The sequence below is a fragment of the Vipera ursinii genome (genome assembly GCF_947247035.1).
Source record: "Vipera ursinii genome assembly, chromosome: 8".
In the NCBI taxonomy this organism is placed as follows: Eukaryota; Metazoa; Chordata; class Lepidosauria; order Squamata; family Viperidae; genus Vipera; species Vipera ursinii.
Genome location: NC_139519.1, coordinates 15,467,573 through 15,484,536, shown reverse-complemented (window position 1 = coordinate 15,484,536; position 16,964 = coordinate 15,467,573). Strand labels below are relative to the sequence as shown.

At 42.7% G+C, this 16,964-nt stretch overlaps 1 protein-coding gene across 4 annotated transcripts in view; it reads right to left on the bottom strand.

Annotated features, from left to right (window-relative positions):
* Positions 1-16,964, bottom strand: part of ZMIZ2 (zinc finger MIZ-type containing 2) — a 90,699-nt gene that overhangs the window by 51,724 nt on the left and 22,011 nt on the right. Inside the window, exon 1 of one of the 4 annotated variants that reach the window (XM_083368765.1) lies at positions 5,597-5,611. The exons of the other annotated variants lie outside the window; for them this stretch is intronic. The gene's annotated coding sequence lies outside the window, so the exon portion shown is untranslated. Of the gene's footprint in view, positions 1-5,596; positions 5,612-16,964 lie in introns of those variants that run through there. 4 annotated transcript variants of the gene reach the window in all.

The following is a 16,964-nucleotide window of genomic DNA, read 5'->3' as shown; positions in this document are numbered from 1 at the left end:
CCGGAATTAATGCAGAAGAAATAAATTTTGGGGCAGATGCAATTTCTCAGCCCCGTTGTGATAAGCCTGCCTCCACCTAAATTCCTTTTCCACATCAAAAACCTTCTGCCGATACAACTACAACTGCTTTAGTTTATCTAACTGTTGCCTGTCATTGTAAGGTAGCTGTCATCTCCCCCAAATTCCAGCTTTTTGGCACCACCATATGTGTGTTTTTCTCTCTCTCTTTATCCACCCATCCAAGTCAATGATCCCAATCTGAGTTAACTTTTGGATTTTGTCAATATGAGTCATTTTTTGGATTCATTCATTAATGAAATAAAGTCTAGAGCCCAAACAGGCCACAGGTTACCCAATCCTTTTCAGATCTTTCCATCTTTCAGATCACAGTTCTCTAGCTAGTATGATCAATGCTCACGGACTATAGAAGGTCCAGTCCAGGTTACAAGCTCCTACTACTTCTCCTACCCAAACGTTGTTATGGTTTAACTCAGGGGTAGGCAACCTTGGCTCTTTTATGACTGGTGGACTTCAACTCCCAGAATTCCTGAGCCAGCCATGCTGAAGGGAAAAGGAGAGGTTTCCAAGCTGAGCCATGCTGGCTCAGGAATTCTGGGAGTTGAAGTCCACCAGTCATAAAAGAGCCAAGGTTGCCTACCCCGGTTTAACTGTTACAGTTGCAACCCATGCACACTTACATACTTGGAAGTCAATTATATTCAATTGAGTGTGAAATACTCTAATTTTATAAGATACTGCTTTACTCCAGGTAAGGTCATTTGTCCTGGTCTATCTAAAAGATTCCTTTTGATTCCAAGATATATCAGAAGACTTCCAGAACCAAACACATATTTCCCCCCCCCACATCAATACCACCGATTTGGATGACCTGCAGCTGGTAAGTCTTCCATCTGATATATTATTGCTCCCAGGCATCCATTCTGCCATTTCATAAACTTCCATGGCTCAGATGCAAAAACAGAACTGAAGCCAGAAGTCCCTTGCAACCTAGTGGGGTCTGCTTCTAATTAAATTTATCCTTTGATTTTAAGTAGAAGGAAAGGCAAGATAAAAGTTTTATAGGAGTTGAGAAAAAGATCTATCAGATCCTACATCCCAGAAATGACCTTCCGGTTTGTACCAAAAATCACATAAATCTAGGCACGCCCCAATGTCTCACCAGACACCCTATCCTTACCAGGACCCACATTATGGTTACTCACCTTTTATAAGGTGCAAACCAAAATTCTAATACAATTGAAAAAGAAATGTGGGAAGAGACCACCTAATTCTGGACTAGAGGCAATTCATCCCACAGGAAGATATTTAGAGTCCTTATTTCACTTTCTCACCTGCTAAAAGAAATACCAGTGGCAAGCCAGGCAGGAAAAGCAGAAGCTGTATGATCCTGAGCCTCTGAAACTCACCAAGCCAAAAGCTGAATTGTCTGTTCAGGGGGTGGATAATAGATCTCAACCTAGGGAATGAGGAGATTTGTGTTTGTTTTCAGGAAAAGCCCCAGATGATACCCTACTGTTCCCCAGGGTCAGTCCCAATATTTCTCCTTCTGGATAAACACCTAGATAAAAGATTCCTTGCCTGCTATAAGCTTCCGTCTCCTCTTAGATTTTTGCCTTTTCTGAAATCCTTTGCCAATGTACTCTTCAGGTCACTCAAAAGTACAAATACATGTAAGTATTAATTTAATGCAATGTAAGAATTACCTCCTCCTCCTCCTCCTCCTCCTGTTCTGACTCATCTAATTAACAGGTTGTTTAGGTGGGTTACACACAAGAAAAAAAGCAAAGGGCTCTGTTTTATAGGCTGAGTTCCCACACTGCATTGGGCACAGTTGGCTTAACTGTGGATTACTGGATTAAAATGCAGCAAAGCATTTTGTGCATGATGCTGTCAAAACAGAACCCACTCATATCAGTTTGCAGACTAAGATCCCAGGTTCACCGAAGAAGCTAACGACAAGCAGCAGCAAGAGGCTAGGTTCGCATATCATGTGAATTTTCCAAATCACAATAAGCAAATCACTTACAAAACATGCTAGAGTGAAAAACATTCACCACCACCACCACCAACAACAACAACAACACACACACACACACACAATAACTTACTATGTAAGATCCCAGTCACTGTTCTGGGTTAGAATCCCCTTAAAATTCACCTTCTGATTATAACAATTGGATCGATTTATTTTAACATGTTTATGTTGGGAAAAGAGAGAATTTTAAACATTTGCATGATAAGGTTGGATATCATGTGCAGCAAACCACTTTCTGAGCATAACAGAGGAGCTGAAGTGATCTTAACCCAGAAATCTCAGGTGACACATGCTAAGCTCAATCCAATGTGGCAATTCCACGGCCTAGCTGAAGTCATGGGCAGAGGATGATGGGTCTCCCATGCAATTTTTTAATACTATCCATCATAAATCTACAGGTGACCAGGTAAAACCTCCAATAGAGGAGTTTCCGCTCCTCTTTAATAGGAGGGTTTCAGAATATGCTCTTGAGCTCTCTCTCTCTCCCCTCAGTGCTGGGAACACCATCCAGCTGGGTTTCTCACAATTCCAACTTTATTGAAAATCGTATATCCTTTTTAAAAACTTTTTCTCCCTATGCTAATCGTAAGGGTGCCCTGGCCTAAGGGAGTTGGGATTCGTAGTTATTTATGACCTTGGAGACAATAAACAAGCATTGCAAAAATAGACTGATCTAGTCAAACTGAGAGCTGTCCAGCTCATTTGGCTATTCTGTTTTTAAAATTGTCCTGGAACACTCAAGATTTCTATGTGCTTTGAGATGATAGCAATTTTTGTGCTAACTAGGACCGTTTCCCCAATCTGACTTTTGGAAAATAAAAATAAAATTGCCAATGAGGTCCCCAAATTTTTTTAGTCCTGCAGTTGTGCAAAAGTACTGGGCTCTTCCCAGAAATAAAAGAGGTAACATTAAGGGATTTCATTGCCATTTCTTAGGTAGGATGACACAACTTTTAGGAAAATGTGAATCAAGATCTATCTGTTTTGGTTGTAACTAAACAAAGCAAAACAAACCCACATGGGCTTCTAAATCTGGACTGGGTTATGGCGTGCAGCTAAACTTTAATTGCCTGCTCTCTGGATTTTGGCACCGGTCAAATAAGCAGAAGGAGGGATGTCTTTGATTTGTGATTTCTCTCCCCTCCCTTCTGTGTGTTTGGGGAGGCCACTTGTTGGATGGAATGGCTCCCATTTGAACAAAGAGACCCCTCTGAGGTCCTGTAAGATCTTCCACAAAGCTTTCCTACAGAGCAGTACAAAGCCATTCCAGGCCTTTGGGGGTTAATTGGATCTGTTCCAACTGGCAAGGGCCGGGTGTGAGAGGCTGAGTTTGGGAAAAACTGTTGGACTTGGGTATGCAGAGTTTTCTAGGAAAGAGGAGGAGGGCTTTGCAACAGCAAAGAAGAAATGGGAGGCAGACTAACCCATCTTTTGCATGGGAGGATCCCAGAAATGATTAAAGCACAGCAAGAAAAAATATTTACTCGAGAGTCCCATAAAATCTCAGAGGCCATATCCTAAGAAAACAAGGAACTAAAAAACAGGGTCTGTCCCATAAATAATGCCCCCCTTAAAAAAAAAACCTCCAGACCCCTGATTCCTGAAGTAAAAACATTCCTTACTCTATATTCTTCCAATAAAAGAGCAGCCATCTAGCCATGTTTACTTAACAGCAAGCTTGGCTGCAAACTCAAGTGAAATTTAGGGCCAGGTAGACTTGCCTAAACTCAGATTGCTGTTGCCATGAGACGTTGACTAGTTCCCAGCAATGGCAAATCACCTTTGCGCGTCTTTGTACCTCTCAAGAAAAGGGAGAACCGTATCCGAGATCACCCAACTCTAGTTCTCCTAAAATTCAAGTGTCAACTAACTACTCCTCGACTTAAGATCACAACTGAGCCTAACATTTCTGTTGCTAAGTGAGACATTTGTTCAGTGAGTTTTGCTTCATTTTATGACTTTTTTGCCACAGTTGTTAAATGAATCACTGCGGTTGTTAAGTTAGTAACATGGCTGTTAAGTGGATCCAGCTTCCCCGTTGACTTTGCTTGTCAGAAGGTCCAAATAGGTGATCCCATGACGCTGCAACCATCATAAATAGAAGTCAGTTGCCAAGCGCCTAAAATGATCATGGAGACGCTGCAACGGCCATAAGTGTGAAAAACGGTCATAAATGCCTTCTTTCAGTGCCTTTGTAACTCTGAATGATCACTGTTGTAAGTTGAGGACCCCCCTGTGCTTGCCACAGAATCAACTCTTATGGGTTCTCTTTATGAATAACGCCAGCTGGGGAGAAAAAGAAAAGCCAAGGCTTGGGATGTGCTCGTTGCTCAAAACTGCTGCATAAAGCATGACTCAAAAGGGAAGTGGTAACTAGACTAACTACACCTCCCAGTATCCCTCACCATTGGTCATGTCAGATGGAACTGCTGAGAATTGTAGTTCTGCAACATCAGGAGGGCCACTGGCTCCCTGTCACTGACCTGAATGTTTGATTCCTTCCTGTAGACCCAGATCATTGCATATTTCCTTCCTCTTAAGTTTGAAATTCCTAGGAAGTGTTGACTGAAACGTAACGGAACCATATATTTCTGTAGACCTCACCCAGACAAAAGCACTGCCTAGCACAGGGGTCGGCAACCTCGGCTCTTTTATGACTCGTGGACTTCAACTCCCAGAATTCCTGAGCCAGCATAGCTGGCTCAGGAATTCTGGGAGTTGAAGTCCACGAGTCATAAAAGAGCCGAGGTTGCCTACCCCTGGCCTAGCAGAACAATGCTGGATTTCATTTGTGAAACTAAAATGTGCTTTCCAAAGTGTGGAAGAAAATAAGCTCCTCCCAACATTTCTACCAGTTAGATCTCACCTTGAGAACAATGACCAGAACTGGGGACCAAAAGTCCAGAAGTTTTTTTTAAAAACAACAACAACAACAACACAACGGGACAGGAAAAAAAGAGAGTTTGAGAAACTGGATATATTTAGCTTCGAAAAGAAAGGTTAAGGGAGATATAATAATACACTTCAGGCATCCAAAAGGGCGGCTTGTAAAACAGCCAAGATTCTTCTCTATTGTCCCTGATTGCTACCCACAGAATAACAGCCTTAAGTCACAAGAAGATTCTGGCTGAATATTAGAATAAATTACCTAATAATAAGAGCAGTTTCATTACCGAACCAATTATGAAAGGAGATGCTGGACATCTCTGGAAAGTGCTTTTACTATATTTGGCTTCTTCCACCGAGCAAAGAATCAGATCTGATAAGTTTAAATGCCCACCCATTTCACTCTGCAGTGCCAGTGTTGGGTTAATGCTGGCTGATGTGGGCACCCTCTCATCAGAAAGCCACTTCTTGCCCTGAATCCTTGGTTGTTTGGATCCCCCTGCTAATCCAGCCTTCAAGTGGGAAGGCTGAGGAGGTCCAGCAATGCAGATTTTAGCAGCAAACATCAAGGCTGTGGTGGGTCCAGCTGCACTCCCCCCCTCCCACCCGCCTGCCTAGCGCCAACGCACTGTGTGTGACACAGCAAGTACTCACGCTTATTCTCTGAACGTTGAGTGCCTCTCTCTCTCTGTGAATATGTTCTGAGCAAAAAGAAAAACAGACTGTTCTGTCCCAGAATTGCAGCCTGGAACTACCGCACTGGCTGGGGGGTGATGGGACTCCTTAGGCACCAGGTTGTAACCAGGAGCAAAGAATGTGCTCCTCAATTTAATCAAAAACCCCTCCCCCGCTTCTTTTCCAAGCTAAATCCAAACAAGGAAAACCAAACATTGTGCTTGATTTCTGCCTACTTTTACAAAAGGGCATGTAAACAGATTCCAGGCTAGGAGGACTTTTTCTTCCTGGTCTGGTGAAAAATAAACACCACCCATTATGTTGTTGTAGAGCAGAGAACACCTCCAAATAATTTTTTAAAAAACACAAAACAAAAAACCCTCTCTTCCCTAGGACAAAATGGCCTTGGATCCGAACAACACTTACTCTCCTCGCACCCTGTTACCTACTCCAAGCAGCAATTTGCATTTACTCCTCTTAAGCCAGCTCCCCCACGTGGGCTCTTGTAGAGTTAGGGTGGTTTCCTGTTCTTGTCTCCGTTTCCAGACCTGCTGCGACTTCCTCTGCTGGAAGGTGGGTTTTTGCTAACCTCAAGAGGGGCAATGTGAAGGCTTGGCAGAGTAAAGGCTGAAGGAAAAGCAACTCTCCTTTGTTTTTTAAGAGCCCATTTCTCTCTACATCTTCCCAGTCCATTTCTGCTAGAAAACCATCATCTGAGCAGATGAGTCTACATCTTCATAATGCACCACCTTCCAATTTTTATGGCTCAGGCTTGAAGCACCGTGTGAGACTGGATGCCATCATCTCCCGCACGGGGACAGGTGACAGATAGCTTTGCGTGCAAGGCAGCCGACTGTGTTTGTTGTGTTTTTTTTCACTGAGCCATGGCTAAAGAAACCATAGCCGGTGAAATCAAACCCTTGACTTGCTATGGGCTTAACAAACGCTCTAAACTGAAAAAGATGTTGAGGCTTGCATCTCTTGGCCTCCCCTGAAGTTCTTCAAGAACTTATTACAAAGCCATGCTTGAAGAATTGTGGATTGATGTTGTTGTTAGCTGCGAAGTCGTGTCCGACCCATCGCGACCCTATGGACATTCAAAGTGTTTCCCAACTGTGGCAACTTTAAGACATGTAGACTTCAACTCCCAGGATTCCCCAGCCAGCCACGGGAACTTGGGAGGTCCACTTCTTTTACAGTTGTCAAACTTGGGAAACATGGAAGTAAAGACAGTCCACGGGATTTCTGCAACTAAGTTCTAGGGAAGACAAAAGTTACTTGAGAAGGCTTCCCATTTTTTTTTAACAAGTTAAAACAGTGTAGACGTGAAGGTTCCCTCATATATTTTACGGCAACCTTTGGTGCCTGACAGGCTGCATTGTATACCCAGAGAATTTTGCAATCTTTCGTCTAAAATGGTTGCGAGCACTCTTTAGCAGGGAGAGGGACGTGCATTTCGAGAAAAGAAATGACAAGCTGACGGGAGCTTGTGCCCTTCTATCCTTTTACACAGATTCCCTTTTGACTAGCCACCCCTGCAGTCAAATGGATATTCCATGTGCAGGCAAAACAGGGCCCTGGCATCTCTCTCTTGCAAGAAAACAGATTTAGTGGGGGAACTGACTAAAAGTACGAGGAGGAAAGGGTTAACAGCCAGGAAGTGCCTTGGAGGCACCACTTCCTGCGCCAGGCTCTGGTGGTCCTCCACCCTCCAGAGCAAAGCTGTGGGGGCAGCACTGTGCATGTCTGGGAATGAATGATTGCGCAGGCGAGGAAAATAACATTTTTTCAAGAAGGGCTCATAGTAATGGGTGTGATCCAATAACCCTGAGGGATCAAGGAACCCTTGCTCCCTTGCTGGCATTGTGCCATGCTTCTCTTAAAGAGTACGGAGAATTTGGTAGGGAAGAGAGTTGGGATCAGCAAAAAAAAGGGGGGGAGGGGGGAGTCCCTGGAAGAATCCCAGGCAGAGATTAAGCTTTCTGCTGACTCGGTGCCTCGATGCACTGGACTGTAACCCCACCCCCGCCATCATCCTTGCTCGGTATGGCCTCTGGAGGTGGAAGACTGCAGTCTGCACAGCAGAAGGGCATCAGCTTGGAAAGGCAGAGTTAAATCAGAGCGCTAATTGCTGAATTCATGTAAAATTGCACGGCAGATGTACTGAGACTGCAAACATCCAGGTTAGCTAGGAAACCTGGAATTGTGGTAAAAGTACAAGAGGCGGACATACAAGGAATAGAAAGAATCCAGCATTTTGATTTAAGGTCGTCTTATAGTCCTGCTGCAACTGCTTGTGTCTTTCTTTCTTTCTTTCTTTCTTTCTTTCTTTCTTTCTTTCTTTCTTTCTTTCTTTCTTTCTTTCTTTCTTTCTTTTACAGAGATGCAAGGAGGTATATCCTTGCCTCTTTCCTGCCAGACCAGCCTAATCTGTGACAAACAAGTTCTGGCTGAGAATGAAGCATTACATGTTCATCTCCACCTTCTCCCGCAGGAGCTCCGAGTGGCATAAATGATTCACCCTCCTCTTTTTCCCTTGCGCTCAGAACAACAACACCATCCACAAGGTAGATCAGGTTGGGTGAGAACAGACCAGCAACAGCCTATGCAAATATTGTAAGTCACCCTGCGAGCTGGGTGGCTTAGCGGGAGCAGAACTCCCGGTTTCTCCACTCTTAATCTGGCAGTCTACTTGGAACATCACCCTGGCTCTGCAGCTTGGAGAAAGGAGACGGGTCTTGTTCCCCAAAGAATGAGCATGGAGAATTGGGGGGGCGGGCTGGACTGAAAGATGTCCATGCTTCCAAACGTCCAATGAGTCCTTCCTCTGTCTCACGGCTGGTTCTACTTCCTAAGCGGTGGGGCTGGTCTCAACAGGCTTGTCAACAGTAGAGCCTTATCTAGCAAGCAATGATGACGCCAGTGTGTGTGGCCAGGCAACAGCTGAGGCCAAGTCACCTGATCCCAGGAACAAGGGGTCACCCTCATCTTGGGACAGACGCATTCAGTTCCAGCTGAGGGCACAGCTGGCAGTTTGCCAGGGCCAGCAAGAAGGGTGCCCAGTGGCTTCTCTGCACAAAGAACAGGTTGCAAAAGTTCTCCCTGCATTTTGCACGGAGATGCCAGCTTCTGGCACCTGCAAGCCCCAACATGCATTGCATTCTACTCAGTTAGTAAGCTGTACTTTTGAGGAAAGGGGCCGTACACAAAATGAGTGGCATCTGGAAAGTCCTTGTCCTCCAAAAAAAAAAGAGTAAAGGACTGGCAGGAGACAATCACCGATAATAATAATAATAAAAAAATGAATTAGAAGCCTAATTATGTTTCTGTGGCTCAGCAATCAATCTCAACTCTGTTCAGGCACTTGCCTAAATCTGCTACGTCTTGAGGCAGGATGGAAGATAGGATCCTGCATTCTACTTGTTCTTCAAACAGGTAAGTGATACCAGAGGTTTCCTGGTAACAGGTAACCCCAGATCTATACCCGATAGGTACTGAGATGTTAAACACCTAAAAAAATCAGTGTGTGTAAGAGATTGTTCTTCCTTCTGCCTTCTGTTATTCCATCCCTAGCTCTCTGTAGCAATAGCACATAAACTTCACAGTATATACTGCTTCACAGCGCTTTACAGCCCTCTCCCAGCGGTTTACAAAGACAGCCTCTTGCCCCCAATAATCTGGGTCTTCATTTTACCGACCTTGGAAGAATGGGAGGCTGAGTCAACCTTGAGCCAATGAGAATGAACGCCAGGCAATCAGCAGAATTAGCCCTCCATACTGCCTTCTAATCACTGTGCCACCACTGGGCTCTTATGTGGTTGTCATGTATGTGTTGTCGGGATCCACTACCACCATCACCATCACCCTGCAGAACTCAAGGGAGACCCCACTTTCCTTAGGCCGTTATTCAGTTGGGTCCCTGAGAAAATACTAAATTGCCTATAACTCTGTGTGCAACCTTGCAACCTCAACCTCCTGCAACTACTACAGCACAAGAAGGAAATGCCAGCGTACCATCCCATTTTAAAAAGCTGAAAGGATGGGAGAGAGGGGGCAGAGGGTATTTTGGGGGGAGTGCGGAGGGTGATGTATTCCCTCCCTTGACAAAAGTGCTTAAACTTCCTTGGAAATAACAGGTAAAATTTAATCATCCCCCACCCCCGCTTGTGCTTTAACATAGTGGCATTGTGGGAAATTTGACCTAAATGGCAGCATATAAATATCCTGGTAACTTTCCAATAGGCAAGATGCCAGCTCCTATCTTGGTATTCTGTGATCGTATGTGAAGAAATGCAGGGAAGCACCCAAACTACAGCTTATTATTTCTCATGGACCTCAAAACAAAAAGTTTAGCTTAGCACCTTTCCCTAACCTCTGTGGTCTATTGGGTCCCCTGACCTAAGGCAGGGGTAGGCAACCTTGGCTCTTTTATGACTCATGGACTTCAACTCCCAGAATTCCTGAGCCAGCCCACGAGCCAAGGTTGCCTACCCCTGACCTAAGGCTTCATTTCTACATCTGCTGTGAGCGTGCCTAAGACTTCTAGACTACTTTAATGTCAGTGCCTCAGGCTGTAAAGTAGGCATGTTTCACAGCAATCTGTCCGCAGGTGTGTTGGGAGGACAAACCATACCAAGACTGTCATAGAAGTTCAACCTGTTAAGATCTGCCAGTGACCCAAGTTGTATAACACGTTGAGATTTGCCAGCGGCCCAAGTCGCAATAGCCTCAGTGGCCAGCTACTGCTCATAATGTTCTGTTTACATTGTTCTATTGTCTATCTCAATCTCTTAATACGGGGAGGTGTTCCAAGTTTATTATGTAAAAGATCATTACAATGGCCTCAATTCTCACCCCATGTACATAACTAGTAATACACAGGTGGAAAGCTCTCAATATAGCACAGAAAAAGGAAGAAAGGGAATAATATAGACACAGGCTATTCTTCCTTCACACCTCTTCCAATATTATAACTCTCATCAACAGGAAAACATGGGGTTGTTTTTTCTCTCTGATATTTAGGTTCATTTTATGACATGATGATGGGGGGGGTGCACTCAGGAAGATATTTCCCTTCCCCAGTTTTATTGTTTCCATTGGTAAGATGTGATAGGGTCATGGGTAAGACGGTCCTGATGAGGTCAATATTTTACGGTTAATATGCCAAATCCTAGGAAAATATTAACTTTCAGGACTAGGTTCTCAAGGGTAATTGTCTGGCGTTCATTAGCTCACAATCTGTGGACTGTAACCACTTGGGTGACCTGCCATGCATACATTATTACATGTAATAAAACATGGGGTAGAGGATCTGTAAAAAATGTCTTCCCCCCCCCCCTTCCCAACCAATAGCTCTCCTTCCATAGGTTTTATATGCCTGTATTTCCGAGAAAGGGGGAATTTCAATGCTGAACATGAAACTCCAACTCTGCATGGACTTTATGTAAGCCCAGAGAGCACATGCACATATGTGTGAGTTAGCTCTATGTTGCTAAAGCCCCACATGAATGGACATCAAATTAAGTGAAGAGCTTATAAGAGCAGGAATTCCATCTGCAGCAAATGATATTAGCCTCAGAAAAATGTACCGCTTATACTATTGGAGAATGGAAGTAGAGATAAGGAGCTATATCTTTTACGTGTAAAGAAAGAACTTCTTTTCCAGAATCTAGTTTAGTTTCAACATCAGATTAATAGTGCACCTTCTTCTACCAAACCTATTGGGCTGGATGAACTAACTGACCACCTGTAGTCAACCTGTCAAGCAAATAGTGTTCAAAATATATTTTAATGTTTTAAAGCCCAATGCATCTCCCAGGATGGTTTTGTGGGGAAAATAGGAAGAGGAGAGAACATTATGTATGCTTGCTGTCTTGAGGGGTTTTTTTTAGAAAGTTACAAAGGCGAGATAAAAACTAAATAAATAATAAAGAGGACATATTATTCTAGACTTGCACTGTGTTTCTAATGCTTTTTCTGTAAGTATATATTTTCTATAGTATATATTTTATATGCACCTCAGGACAATTCCTCTTCACTCAAGACAGAAGGCCGGACGGACATGTCTGACTTAATTACTCTCTTGTATTTACTGACTGCTCTTTAGAAGGCCAGATCCTGAAGCTAAAACTCAAATAATTTGGCCACCTAATGAGAAGGAAGGACTCACTGCAGAAGAGCCTAATGCTGGGAAAGATCGAGGGCAATAGAAGAAGGGGACGACAGAGAAGGAGGTGGCTGGATGGAGTCACTGGAGCGGTAGGCGTGAGCCTAAGTGGACTCCAGAAGATGGTAGAGGACAGGAAGGCCTGGAGGAACATTGTCCATAGGGTCGCGATGGGTCGGACATGACTTCGCAACTAACAACAACATTTACTTTTAATTGATAACAGCAATCAAGGACTCACAAGAGAGAGAACTTATATATGTATCACATTATCTCCCATTTTAACAAGTCTCCATTATCTCCATTATATGGTAATCAGATTAGAGTCATGGCTTCTGACCAGGGACAAGTTAGCTCTGGAAGACTTTGAAAGAAATAGAAAAGGTAGGTAGGTGTACAGTTGTTCAGATTATGAAATGCTGATCACCTGTAAAATTAGCAAATTAGACATGGCAATTGCTCAGTAGACACACTTTGCTGGAGCTAGGATTGCTTCTGGCAGAGTTTTCAGAGGGATGGGCCCAAAGAGTGAAACTGGCAGAAAGCAACAAGGAACTCGCTAGTAACAGATTGCTGGTGACTAGAAGTTGGCCAGACTGCTAACGTTATTTGCTAGGTATATTCGTGTGAAGTTAGGATGGTATTCACAGATGTAGCTGTAAATCAGTCCCAGGCTAGTTGTAACTGGGATTCTGCCTGTAAGCTAGAAAAGTGAGATTGCTTATTCAAATCACAGTTTGATTGAAATTTATCTAATTTTTCCCAACTGCAATTACCCTTCCATGCCTACATGCTTCCAAACTTTGATGTGATTTTTTTTCTAAACAAAGAAACAAAAAAAGTGGACTTTAGAAGAGTAGACCAAAATGAAGATGCTGCTGAAGATTACACATGTGCATTACATGAGGAGAAATAGCTTGTAAAAATAGGTGCATTGAGACAATTGTGCACTAAAACTGTATGCAATGGGAAGAACATATATGAAAATTCGTGGTGGCTTTTTCATGGATGCTTTAAGAAAGAAAGCATTTCAAACTCATGCAAGAAATGGGATGCAGCAAACTCAAGCTTGGGTATGAAATTGAGTGAAACTGAATTTCATAGGTTCTGCTCATTCGTATTGGAGTTCTATTTATTCTGAGTATTTCTTTGCTGGAAGAATGAGATAGAAACATAAGGAAAGAAAGACTAGCCTGCTTGAACAAAAAGTCCTAAATAAAACTGCTGCTGTGAAATACGGCAATATATGTTGCTTACTCTCTGTGTAAAATGCTTAATTTAAAAAGCATATCTAAATATGTAGCACTTGGGACATGGAAGAAACCTGATGGATAGCAAAAGGCATATGTGAAGAACAGCTGGCTTTTTATCTGCTCAAAGCCAGTGTTTCTCCAAAATCCCAACTTGTCTTTTCTTGCTGCAATCTGAGATAGTTGCACTAGGCCAGGGGTCGGCAACCTTGGCTCTTTTATGACTCGCGGACTTCAACTCCCAGAATTCCCGAGCCAGCATAGCTGGCTCGGGAATTCTGGGAGTTGAAGTCCGCGAGTCATAAAAGAGCCAAGGTTGCCGACCCCTGCACTAGGCTCTATCTAACCTTTATCTGGAAGCTGGAATTCCTTACTCCCAAATCAACTTCCCTCTTCCCCCCACTCTTCAAGCTGCTTAATTACTTTTGCAGTTAAAAAAACAGATGGGGGGGTCATCACTTGCCCTAATAACATTATTAAGTTATTCCCGTTCTTTATTTTTCTGCAAGCATTTATGTAATCAGCACAAAGCAGTAATTAATTATGAATCATCACCAGGTTAAAAAAAAATCACACCAAACACACATACTGAATGAACAAATCAGGGGGTGTGCAAAATAGTCAGCAGCCTAGTCTGTTTATAAAAAAAAATCTGCCAGTGATAATCCTTGGCAATCAATCTAGGCATTGTAGGCCAGTGTGCATTCACATGTTTTTCAATTGTTCTGCCCCATTGTCCAAAACAAGCTTCAACCTGCCCCAGCTGGAACTAGCAAGTCATGGGAGCCAAGAAGTCCTTGATCTCTCCATGATGGCTGTCAGAACAAGAGGTGGATTGGCAGGAATTACAAAAAGAGGCTGGGTGTAACTTGGACACCTTAGAACCAATCTACTGGGAAGGGTTTTGTACGGTACAGAAGTAGAGGAAAGTAATTAATCTCAGAAGACACAGAAACCATAAGCTGCTTAATATGAACTCAAAGTTCATATTATGATATGCTATGGCTCAGCTCTAGACTGTTGACTAAGCTGGCTGAGTTCGTATAAACCATCAACTATGACTTATTGACTGCAAGAACTGAGTTCATTATGCAATATGTGTGTGAGCCCAGATTTTCTTTTGTTTTGCCCATCGAGTTTCTAACTTTTCTAGGAGCAAGTTTTAATGACACAGTTGTTCCCATTTTCTCTTCCCTAATGGGAAAACTTTTAGGCAGTTGTGGGATTCAAATATGTGAACTGGTTTCTCTGTGTGGATGCTGCTTCCGGAAGTCCATTCTGGTCCTGGGCAACAAAAAATTATCTACCCTGCCAAACTGGTGCGGTCTGGCTGAATGCCGCCACTGACTTTAGGGAGGAGCAGCATTTGGGGAATTTTTCCAAGCAAAATATCTCCTTTGTCATTGAGTTATCTTTCTTCCCCTTTGACTTCAGGAGAATATGGAATTATTCGTCAGCCCTAAGGTTCCTGGATTCCCAGCACAGACTCTGCAGCCTTTTATTTACCCTTGGTGTCCATCTGGTTCCATGTTCAATTTGACATGATTGTAATTTCTGGAGATATTTTAAATTAAAAAAAGAGAAAGAAATCAAATGGAAGCTCTCTTAGCAAATCATCAGCCTCAACCATAACTTTTATTTCCCATCATCTTTCCCACTGAGCATACAGTATATATACCAGCGGCATTTTAAGAGAATAGAAATGACAGAGAAAAACCCTGTGCTTTTTTTTTGGGGGGGAGAAACAAGCCCACCTGAATATTCTCCCCCCTCTGAAAAGAAAAGAAAGCAACTGAAAGGTAAAACAGGGTGGCAGCATGCCTCCAGGAAAACGAGAGAGAGTAAGATTTGCTCTTTGGTAAATCAGTGTTTTGTCACTGGCAATGCTCTTCGAAAGAATTCATGCGTGAATTCAACATTTCAAATATACCCACTAGCACAAAACCACTTGGGACTTCCCCCCACCCCCATGTTGTCAGTTTGTGTTGTGGGATCACTGGCTGAAGGAATGGGGCCCCTCTAGGAGGAGTAAAGAGACATTCCAACCTGAAGTGGGTTGGGGAGGGGAGAAGAAAATGGTTGACGTCAAACCCTTAAGTCTACATCTGCCGTTTCCCCAAGGGAAGGAAGACAGTCTGGCGAAGCCTTGTAATCTAGGGGATCAACAATAAAACATCCACTTGGACCTGTTCAAGTGGTTCTAGTTGTCTAGTACCTGACAATTTCTTTCCCAGAGAAATTCCTCAGGAGCTGCTATTCCAAATGGATGGAATTTGAGGCTCACCTTGATAGGTGATGGGGAACAGAAGATGGTACATCCTACAGCCTTGCATAGGTATCTTCTGGCCAGCTCAGTGGAAAAACTAGAAAAACTAGACAAGAGATTTGGTGTGATTCATTAGACTCCTTTACATTACTCCACAATGGACATTTAGGTACACATTACAATGTACATTGGAGGTGGGTGGAGTTACTACCACAATTCTCAACCTGCCAGAAGCTGACATTTAATTCTTCCGCTCTCTTATGGACACAGGACATGTTTGTTTGTTTTTTCTCAGCTAGGTGGGTTTATTTTTTTCCTCTATTCCCACAGTAACTACTATTACAATTAATCCTCCTTCTTGGTCCTGTGCTTTAATGATGTATGAAATAATTACTCCCCTTGAGCCTTAGTTTTAGACAAACTACACTAGTTCTGAATCCTAGAAACTGAGCCATGTGCACCACATCACTCTTTCAGACTGGATGGCCATAGTTTCCAAGAGTAAAATTTGTTCCTTCTCTTTCTCTAATGGGAAAGGTTAAGTTTGCAAAAGGCCACCACTAACCTGAGTGCATTCCAACCAACAACTTACAAACATTGAATCAGAAACATCATTTCTTGCAATAAATCCCAAAATAAGATTTGACAAAAAATATGCATTAACTAAACAAGGATTATAGGGCTGGGCTTTACTAAATAGTCTGTGCAAAGCAGGAGCAACAACAGCAAATATGTTTTCACTTTTTCCAACTACTACCCCTCTTATTGTTGATTTTCTGCAATCTCTTCATTGATAGAAAATCTGCATTCTCCAATTCTTACTGCAATATTTATTTTTGACTATGCAACCTACTGGTGAGAGTAGTTTACAAACAATAAGAGTAAGACAAATATTGACAATTAACTGTGCAGATAAGTCATATTTAACAATAGGGTCTGAACCATGAACTCTGCAATTTATGTTGCTAAAGTGAGTCCATACAAAAGAATGGACTAATTCTCAAAATAATTCAGTAAACGAATTATTTAAATCAGGGGTCTTCAAACTTGGCCCTTTTATGACTCGTGGACTTCATCTCCCAGAAATCCTCAGCCAGGCATGCTGGCTGAGGAATTCTGGGAGTTGAAGTCTACAAGTCATAAAAGGGCCAGGTTTAAAGACCCCTGATTTATCCAGAACAAATATAGGACTAAAAAGTTTCATGTAGCATTTGAATAAGTCTTCCTTTCCTTTTTCTTTTTTTCCTTTTTTTTTCTATATATACTTAATATTAATAGTGTTTGTAGTTATCCTATATGAGCCAGAGAGTGATAGATTTTAGAGTTTATGGTTGTTAGCATATGGATGTTTATGATTTTTGTTTTGTTTTTATACCTTGTACTTAGCTCTGGGAAGTGGGGGGGGAGAGGGCTAGTGAGGGAGGGGGAGGGGAGGGGGGATTGTTAAAGATAAAATGTATGCTAAAACTTTTCAATAAAAAAAAGACCCCTGATTTAAATTTACAACTTCTAGTAATGTTGGTGTTACATTTAAAAAAATGACAATACCAGCAACTGGTGGACTTGCAGGGTTCAAGAAGGCCTCTGATCTCACAAGTAGGAATCAAATAGTTTTGGATTTCTGGGATCTTTTGATCGGCTACCCGCTAGCCACAATACCCTCCC